The sequence below is a fragment of the Bos javanicus genome, chromosome 11 (genome assembly GCF_032452875.1).
Source record: "Bos javanicus breed banteng chromosome 11, ARS-OSU_banteng_1.0, whole genome shotgun sequence".
Lineage (NCBI taxonomy): Eukaryota > Metazoa > Chordata > Mammalia > Artiodactyla > Bovidae > Bos > Bos javanicus.
The window spans coordinates 105,625,235-105,635,014 of record NC_083878.1 but is presented as its reverse complement, the minus strand read 5'-3'; the positions used below and the strand labels follow the sequence as shown (position 1 = coordinate 105,635,014).

Here is a 9,780-nt window from a genome sequence, read left to right as displayed (position 1 = left end):
ATACAGGTCGCAGGCCTCAGACGGGCACTCAGGCGGTGGTGTTCATCCCCAGGAGTGCAGTGGAGCCGCCAGGCTCAGAGTGGGCACCAGCTGTGAAGGGGGCCACAGGCACCCTCCTGCCTCTGTCTCGGGGAGTGCCTCGCCAAAGAGCGGCAGCGCTCGGGGCCCAGAGGGTCACTAGGAAGGGACAGCCGCCCGCGTGAGCGTCTCAGGGCAGCAAAGGTCCAGCCAGGTGGCTGCAGATGCCGCCAGGGTCAGCGGATCCACGGGGCACGGGCCTGAGGACGCTGCCCGCAGCTGCACCTCGGGCGCTGCTCCCGGCGTGGAGGAGCTGTCGGGGGGCAGCTGCGTGTGAGAGCCTCAACCGACCACAGCATGGGCCCTGCTGGCTCCTGCCGCCAGCCCTGCTTCAGGAAGGAGGCAGAGCGTCCGCCCCGTGCTGGGCAGAGCAGGGGTCACGAGTGGGTCTGCAGAAGGGAAGTTAGGGGTCCTCGGAGAGCCCAACAGGTGTTTTGCAAGGAAAGAGCTGTCGGTCAGGGTCACGTTTAGAGCTGTCAGTGTCTAGCTCACCCAGGTGGATGTGGGAGCTGGGCTCCGGGCGGCGATGGCTATGCCCCTCTTTGCAGGGATGTGCTGAGAAGCGTGGGGGTGAGGCGGGGAATCATTGTGGTCTCCGCAGAGTGGGGCTGGAGGCCCTCTTTCCCTGGGGGGAGCAGAGGTGAAGTCCAAAGCCTTCACCCCAGGGACCCCCCCCACAGACGGGCTGCTCCACAGACCCAGAGATGTACGTGGTCATGTGGGTGGGTGGGAGGGGAAAGTGCTGTGTCCTCGGCACAGAGAGCCCGGAGGCCCAGGTCCAGGGAGCCTCCTGTGCTTTGGGGGGTCCTTCTGACTCATCAGTGACCCTGACAGGTGGGGAACCCTGGCCTGCCCGAGCTTTTGGGATCAGTGAAAGGTGCCCGCCGATTCTCTTACCTTCCTGTTGGGAGCCGGAGTCCAATCCCCCACCTCCCTGAAGCTGTGCGGGTCCTTGAGACTCCCGTGGCTGGCGGACTTGCAGGACTGGGGCCGGGGGGCTTCCGGGGCTCGGTTGGAGTCTGGGTCCATCTGGGCCTCTTGGAACCTAACCCTGTGGCCGGAGCTGCCGGCTAAGAAGGCTGACTGCACTGCTGTCGGGACCACGTGACTCCCAGAGGAGGGGTGCCCAGCAGAGCCCCCGCTTCTGGCCACCCGCTCCAGGTCGGGGGTGAGCTCCCTCTTTCGTGGAGCAGCAACAACACACATCCACGCCTTCTCTGAGGCTGCGCTGACTCTGCTGCCCTCTGCACGTATATTAACTACCTGGGCCCCCAAGACGCCTCACAGAGCAGCACATCGATCCACAGAACGGGAGACATGTCGACGGGGTCAGCTGAGCAAGGTGACCGTCAGGAGCTCAGCCGAGCTGGGGAGCCTGGAGCTGCTCCTTCCACAGCCAAGGAGGCCGAGTGGGCGTGAGTCCACGTGTCCCCCAGGCTCGGGCCACACCTCCAGCAGAGGGGAGGGGATGCCCCGAGGACCAGCCAGTGTGGGGGCTGCGTCCGTCCCGCAGCGTCCTCCCACGCCTCTCTTGGGGAGGAAGCCCTGGGCTCCCGAGGAGCCGCCCTCCCCTGGGTGCCCTGCCATTGCCCTTCCGGGCGCAGGTCCACCTTGGCGTCGCTTGCGCAGACCTTGCCGGGTGACGGCAGCGGTGTCCCACCCCTGGATCAGGCCCAGCGGCTCAGGGACAGCGGTGCCTGATGCTCCGACATTGTCTCTCCAGCTCCAGGTCAATGCGCTTGTGAAACCCCAGGGCCGTGCTGGCAAGAGGTGGGGGGACCCGGGGGTTTCTCAGGCGCTTCTCCACATTCTGGTGATTTTATCCCTCCAGCTACTCCTCTGCAGGAAGAGCTCCTGACACGACAGGCCTGTCTCGGGCCTCCGTTCGGGAGGACTTGGTGAAATGATAAAAAGTGTGACGTTCACCATGTGCGGAGGCCCCTGTGCGCCCCCCGCTGTGAGCGTGTTTTCTATCCATTATAGTTCGTTTCTGTCCCCAGGACCACCAGGGAGGCATGCGATCCCCCCCAGTTCTTTGCAGGAGAGAGCCAGGCTCTGTCTGGGAGGCTCCAGGCCGCAGAGAACCCGTATTTCAGGAACGACCCACAGTTACGAGCCACGAGAGCCATACGACCGCATTACTAGAAAGAAATCTCGGCAGACGCCTGAAAGGCATCAGAGTGCTCCATATTCCGAATCTGATCATAATTAGAGGTTGAGAGTATGGGCCAGAAGGAGGCTGGTTGTGACAGACATGTGGCTCGGGGCACACGGAAGCATTATTAACGAGAGGAACTTGCCGGAGTCGGGCTTGGCGGCCGCTCCGCTCCAGCGTGCACAAACAAGGTGATTGGGGCCCCCAGCACCTGAGTCACGGCGGGTGACGGCTCTGACCCTGAGCTCTGCCCTGGAGCCCCCTCTTGGCGCCTCCACAAGCAGGGAGTGGGCGGGGTGTGGGGTGTGTGGACTCGGACGGGAGAGTTGGGTGGTGGGGCCGTGCAGCGACTGAGGGGGGAGGGGCCACACTGCCCGGGGTTCCCTGCCCCTGTGGGTGCCCCTGAGGGAGCAGGTGGCTCCTTACAGACAGGCTCGCTCCCGGCTGAAGACAGCAGTCTGGCTCCGGCTCGCTCCTTCCTCTGAGGGCGGCCAGCCTCCCAGACTGCTCGATGTGGGGCCGGAAGGGCTTGGTTGCTCGTCCAAATCTGGGATGGCCCTGAGCCCCTGCAAGACACAGAGCAGCCCCCACATCCCCATCTCTGTCTCAGGGACAGCGTCCAGAGAACCCACTCACCCGGGGGGGTCGAGCCGTCCTGGGTCTCGGCAGGGTGGCCAGCATCCTGGGTCTCGGGACAGCTGGGGGAGGGAACAGGGATGCAGAGACTGAAGGACGTGCCCGAGGCCATAGCGCACCCCCCGGGCTTCCCTGGGTGCTCACGTCACCCTAAGCCCACCCCACAGTGAGCACAGAGGAGGGTGGAAGGCCCGTTGCCGGCACCTGGTGCTCTCAGATTGAATTCGGATCTCTTCCGACTGACTCAGTCTGGCTGCCTGGTTTCCGCTTTCCCACCCGCCTCCTGGGCTCCGGGTGGACCAAGCCGACGTTGGGCCTGGGGTCCTCCTCACCCTCACAGCGACATGTGCAAGGGCCCTGGGGGCAGGGCTTGGCACAGTACTTCACTTTCTGCCTTGATTTCCCCCTGTGAGCGGGGGAACTGTCATTAGGATTGGGTTCAGACCCGAGTCTTGCTCAGCCCAGAGACAGCCTGGGCTCCAGGCACCCGGAGACTGGTGCATCTCAAATGGTACCGTGCCCGGGATGTACTGGGGGTCTGGTAAGGTCCAGAAGAAGTGTGACTTCCTGCTGCTGCTGGAGCAAGGTTTCTGGAGGCAAGCCTGGGCTCCAGGATGCAGGGCTGGGCTCCCTCTGGAGGCCCCAGGGCCCTCCTCTCTCCAGCTGCCGGTGGCCTCATTCCCCAGCCTCTGCCTCTGTCCTCTGAGAGCTTCTCTCTGGTGTTGCATCTCCTGCTTGTCAGGACACTTGTGGTGGTGGGCAGGGCCACCCGCACAGCCCTTAACCCGGTTACACCTGCAAAGGCTTGTTTGTTTGTCTGTTTTTTCACATAAGGTCACCTTTAGGAGTTCCAGAGATTAGGACGTGAATACCTCTGGGGCTGTAGTTCAGCTGACCCCAGGTCGTCTAGGGTGGGACCTGTCCTTCTCCATTTCTGAGGAGCTCCTGGCTGGGGCAGGTGCTGCCAGCCTGCAGACCCTGCGTGGAGTGGCCGTGGCGGATCCCTCGCCTTGGGGTGGGCAGGTTCCAGAAGCTTTCAGGGAGGGGGTGGCAGGGCCCCTGAAGGCTGCCTGGGGTGGAGCAGAGCCCACAGGAAGGGCATTGAAGTGGACCCAAGGGTCATTGCCCGGGCAGGGGCAGCTGGCAACAGGAACGTTCTGGAACCCGCACGGCTCCTGCTTCCTCTGGGTGTGATCTGTCTCCTTTCTCTTTGTCACAAGTGGCTGCTCTGAACTGAAAGCCTGCCCGGCTCAGGCTGGACCCCAGTCCCGCAGGATCCGGAGGGCAGCGAGTGGCAGGGACCGCGGGTGGGCTTTGTCCCGGCGCAGGCTGTGCTGGTGACGCTTCACTGCGATGAATCCACAGGCCGTGAAGGTCATCTGTCTACAGAGTGTGATTCAGGGCTTCCGGTGTGTTCACAGAGCCGTGCAGCTCTCACCCGCCGGTGCTCCACACCCTGCCTGGCCCTGCTCGCTCGCTTGCTCAGGCCTGGCTTTGTACTTCTGCGGGCGGCCATCGGGTACTGGGCAAGCCCTGAGCGTGCCTGTCCCAGGGCCGGGTGATGTGTGGGCTGGCAGATAGCAAGTCTTCAATGTTCATTGGCCAGTGGAGGGGGTGGGGTGGGGTCCTGGGGACCTTGATTGCTTACCCACCCCCACCCCCACGACCGTCCTGGCCAACAGAGTTGGTGTCCCTTTTGACAATCCAGGAGACAGGAGCTTGGGAGGTCAAGTGCCTGTCTAAGGTCACAAGGGCTAGGAGGTGCCAGGACTCAGAACTCGCCTCCTGAGTCCCCTCTCCAAAGAGCCGGCTGGCTGGGGACCCCGGCGCGGGACAAAACCAACCCTGCTGCCCCAGCTGCCGCTGTTCAGGGGACAAGCAGGAGGCCAGGATAGACGAGTGGCCCCAGAGATGGTCTAACGGGGGCAGTTGTGGGGAGGGGGCACAGAATTCTCACAAAGGTGTGACCCAGGGGTAGGTGTGCTGCAGGCAAGGTGCTCCCTGGAGCCCCTTGGTGCTCTTTCCTGCGCCCTCCTCCCGGGCAGGCACAGTACTCCTTTCGGGGGGCCTCGGTGGGAAGTCAGGAGTCTGGCAGGGAGGGGACGGCGGGGGTGGGCCCTGGGCGAGGGGGCGGTGACAGGCAAATGCACGAGGTGGACTCACACCCTCTGAAAATTACAAAGAGCTGATTGATGAACGCGGCTTTCTCGGTGGCCCGTATCTTGTGCTGGATCCTGTAAATGGATAAACAGGAAGGGATTTAATTAGGTGCCTGGAGCAGAGGAGTGGTGATTAGCAAGCGGATCCTTTAATGCCCTGTGTTACATGCAGTTAATTACACAGATTGCAGGGGAATTAATGTCGGGCCCTGCTAATGATTTTTTTGGGAAGAATAATTTTATTTACACAACAGCGGCTGCAAGAATTATTGAAACAAGAAAAATGGGAATGGCTGAGGACCACTGGTTCCCAGGGAAAGGGGTTCTTTGGTTCTGGGATGGTGAGGGCCGCGGGGACTGGGGCTCCGCCCGGCTCTGCCACTCCAGGCAAAAATGCGGCGGCCTGGGCATCCAGGGCCCACCACTTCTGTCTGTCCGGATGACCTGCTGAGGTCACTGCCCCACCCTGTCTGTTCCTGAGGCTGCCTGTCCAGCCCCTTCCCACCAGCTCCCCTCTCCTCTCCTCCCTTCCCTCCTTGTTTCCTCCCCCACCCCACTAGCTTGTAAGTGTCTGAAGTGTCAGATCAAATCTCTGCAGAACAAGAAAGGCCAGTCCTGCTCCTGGCTGTCATGGTTTGCAGGCTGAGACACACAAAGAGACGAGCCCCATGGCCCCGCGTGGCTTGGAGAGGCGGGCAGAGCCGGCTCTCAGGACGAGGTTGAGGGCTGGGTGTGCAGGGTCAGATGCTCGGGGAGAGCCCAGGGCCGAGCAGCACCCTGCACCCCTGGAAGCTCTGCCAACCAGGCCCTTTCCCCAGGGAGCCGGAAGATGACCAGGCCACCGTGGTCCCCAGCGGTCTCAGCCATCTGAGATCTGGCCTTGGCCACCAGAGGCACAAGAGGGTCTGCCCACCGTCTCTGCGACTTGGGACAGGGTGGGGTCTATAGGCTGAGGGTTTCCTGGCAATGAGGATGAGCCCAGAACCAGGTGCCCATCCAGACTTGATTAGCTGTTGCCAGAGATGGCTGCCATTCACAGGAGGGCGGTCCCTAAGCTCTGGAACCCCACACCCCACGTGAAAATTTTCAGGTGTAGAGAAGGACATGGGGGGGGTGGTGGTGCAGAGAGACACAGAGACAGACACCGAGACCCTGGAAAGACCAGATTCCACTTGTGAGAGGCTGGATGGTGTGCAGACCAGACCCTATGGTGTGTGCGCGCGTGTGTGTGCGTGCGCGCGTGTGAATGCATGGTGTATGTGCGCACACACACGCAGACTCACATGCTCACTTCTTGCCAGATACAAGGTCTGGGGTCACCTGGGGCTCGACCAGAAGATGTGAGGAAATTCACTAGAGGAGTAAGTCGGGGGAGGTTGCGGGCAGGACAAGCTGGGGGGCGTCTGAGTGAGTGTCCAGGTGCACAGGTCCTGAGCTAGGAGGGATGGCAGAGGGGGGACAGCGCTGGGGCCAGAGCCCAGGTGCCCGGGGTGAGTGTGGACCTGGCTCTGCATGCTCCTGAATCCTCGAGAAACCACTTTCCCCGGGATGTGGGGGGGTGTCAGCTGGGTAGCAGCACCCCGTCCTCTGGGCCACTTCTGAAAGCACGGAAGTGTGATCAAACCACACCCACGCTGGAACCTTTGCCCCACCCCCGTCTACTACCTAATGTGTCCTGGGGAGCAAGGCAAGCCCCCTGGTCGCCTGATTGAGTGGGCTGGTGCGGGCGGTGCTCAGCTGTGAACATCCCTTGGTGGCCAGCGGGAGGGGAGCCCAGGGTCCAGGGCTGAGCAGGTGCACTGGGTGGAGGCTGGCAGGTCTGTGCTCTGCGTGAGCGTCTGAGGGGCTCTGTGGGGCAGGTCCTGCCTGGAGGGCCTTCCCTTCCTCCCCAACCCCCCTGAGTCTGGCTGGGCTTGACCTTCAGCTCTGTCCAGACATGCCTCAGGAGCAAGCGTGAAATACAAACTGAACAATTTCAGTGATTCCACAAATGACTTAGATGCTCTGATAAAATAATCAGAGAAGAAACCAGGATAAATGGTAAAATTCATGCTAATAATCTACATTTATAATTTTTCTTTACTTAGAACGACATTAACCAGCAGCAAGTAAGAAACGTCACGGGGAGGCAGGGACAAGGCTTTGGATCTGAGAGCCTTTGAGGACCCTCCTTGCCTGCTTTTCTGAACAGGGCCCTGATTTCCTCATACTCTAGGCCTGTGCCTGAAGCCCTCCCCACCCAGCTCCTGCTCACTCAGTGCCCACCCCACCTCTGCCCCGTCCTCCCCAGCCTCCTTGCCGCTCCCTCTGTCCAGGCTTGGAGTCCGGGCCACCCTCTGCACGCTGCTGCACGCTGCCCCGCTCTGGCCCTCCCTCAGTCCGTTCTGGTCCCTGTCCTGGCAAAAGCCCAACCCTGGTTAACCCCCTTCTCTACCTGGTTCCTGTTGTTCCCACACTGCTGGTGTGTCCAGAGAAAACCTGGCTGCTGTGCTGACTGGGTGTCAGGTCTGGACAGGGTCTGGGCCACACGGGTGTCCAGCAAGCATCTCATGAGGAGTGAATGGATGACTCCTGAAGCCCTTTATCTCTTAGGCACAGGCTTGCCTTGCCCTGCCACTCGAGGTCAAGCCCCGCCCACTATGTCATAGCCCCGCCCACAGCCCAACCCATTAACCACAGCCCCCCACTATCACCATAGCCCCGCCCACACCCCATATCATAGCCCCGCCCACAGCTCCTCACCACACCCATCACATCATAGCCCCGCCCACAGCCCCATCCACTACCCCAGAGCCCCTCCCCATCCCTCCCACTATCACCATAGCCCCGCCCACAGCCCCTCCCCACCCCACTATTTCAGAGCCCCGCCTACAGCCCCACCCACTTCCCGCCCACAGCCCCTCCCCATCCCAACCATCATCACCAGAGCCCCGCCCACAGCCCCTCCCACCCGCCCAGCCCCTGGGGCCTCTAGGCAAGGTGGCCCGCGAGGAGGCAGCGAGCACCGGGCGTCCCGTTCCCTCCGTGTAGGCTGAGGGCAGGGGAGGGTCTTGCCTCTCTGGGCACGGGAAAGGCCGTGGAGTAGGCCGGCCCTTCCGTGGCCGCCACCGTGCTGACCCCACTGGGTCTCCGCGGAACTGCCTCCGCGTCTGCAGAAGGGCGGGGCGTGTGCGTGGGGAAGATGTCGGGGTGTTGGGGTGGAGATTCTGCCAGGACCCCCGCAGCCCCTCAGCACAGATGCTGCTTTCCCAGGGTTCCTGCCCCCACCCTCCTCCTCCCCCCTATAGCTCCTTAGCCGAGGACCCCCAGGGGAAAGGAGAGGTGCACGCACACCCATGGGGCCCCCGCCCCAGGAGTGGCTGTGGGATCACAGGGGGCACCCCTTCCACCAGCAGGAGGAGACGGGTTGGTAAGAACCTGACTGAGTGTCGGTTGGGGGGTCCCACTTTCCATGTCAAGGGGGTGACCTCTGATGGGAAGACGACCTGGGGGGAGCTAGAATTGTCAGGAAATGTGCCCCAATTCCACCCCTTCCTCCGTGGCCTCCTTCCCTTCTCTGCTGGGTGGGGGTGTCCTCCCTGCACGCTGGCCACGGAGGCAGTTTAGAAGGGCATGGCCAGGCTCTGGATGCCCACAGGGGCTCCTGCCCCGGATAGGCCCATGGCTCCCACTGGGGCCCCTGCTGTGCGCCCTCAGTCACACCTCCTCCCAGCAACTCGGATCTCCACGCCTTTGCTCACACGACGCTTCTGGTCCAGCCACCCCTGTCTGTTGACTGCCTGGGATCTCACTTTATAAAGGAGAAGGTCCATTTGTCCCCATCCTAGTCAGCCAGACTGGGTGGAATTTGGCAAAGCCGGAGAAGGGAGCCTGGTTCTCTCCACAGACCACCCCCGGGGCAGTGGCTGGACCCCAGGCAGTGGGGCCAGGTGGTCTCGGCAGGGTCCTCCCTGTGAAAGCCTCGGTTCCCTCCTCTGTGAAATGGGAATAATGCTGATGTGGCCCTCCCAGGGCTGCTCTGGTGCGTCCTGCACCCACAAGGGTGGAGGCCATTGTGCCTGGGCTGCCCTTGGAGGCCTTCTCGCTGACCAGGAGAGAAAGACCTGTAATTAGCACCTCCCAGTAGACCTGCTCCTGACGGCTGACAGCTGCTGGCCAGGAGCTGCTTCTGGCTTTTCAAAGGTCCCTGCAATCTTGTCTGCTTGTTAATTCTCACTGTCTGTGCAATGTCACTTTCTGCCGGCCCCAGACGGGCTGATCACAAACCCCTAATTAGCGGTGTCTCAAATAATGAGGTTTCCCTGTGTTCTCATTACATGGAAATTACTTCCGAAAAGCAGCTCAGAGGGGCACGTGGGCCCGAGGCAGCCCTTTCCAGAGGGACGCTGGTCCTTGGGACAAGGGCACACTTTGCCCTGGGGCAGAGCTTATGGGGGCCGAAGCCAGAGGCAGGGGCTGAGCTGGGGTTGGGGGGACCCTAGGGGCATGCCTGCCTCGGGGCTCGGTGACAGGAGACGCGGGGCTGGTTGGGGAGGAGTCCGTTCATCTCAGTTCCCGCTTCCCCAGGCTCCATGCAGGGGCATTTCTCGTTCTTCACTTAAAAGGATGCTTTTTGGCAAACCTCAGTATGTCATTAAAATTTCATGGCTCCCCTTAAGTGGAGGACCATTGGCTATGACCTCAAGCTGAGTCCGCGCCCAGCCCAGGTGTGTCTCCTGTTGGCGAGCCACCTCCTGGACCTTGCGGGAATGA

The 9,780-nt window shown here is 62.0% G+C and overlaps 1 long non-coding RNA gene across 1 annotated transcript; it reads right to left on the bottom strand.

The window, feature by feature from the left end:
* Positions 1-5,038: 5,038 nt before the first annotated feature.
* On the bottom strand, positions 5,039-7,885 carry LOC133257775 (uncharacterized). Its single transcript, XR_009739700.1, has 2 exons — positions 7,463-7,885; positions 5,039-5,103 (listed from the first exon to the last, which is right to left on the bottom strand). It is a non-coding gene; the product is annotated as an uncharacterized LOC133257775 (long non-coding RNA).
* Positions 7,886-9,780: the final 1,895 nt, after the last annotated feature.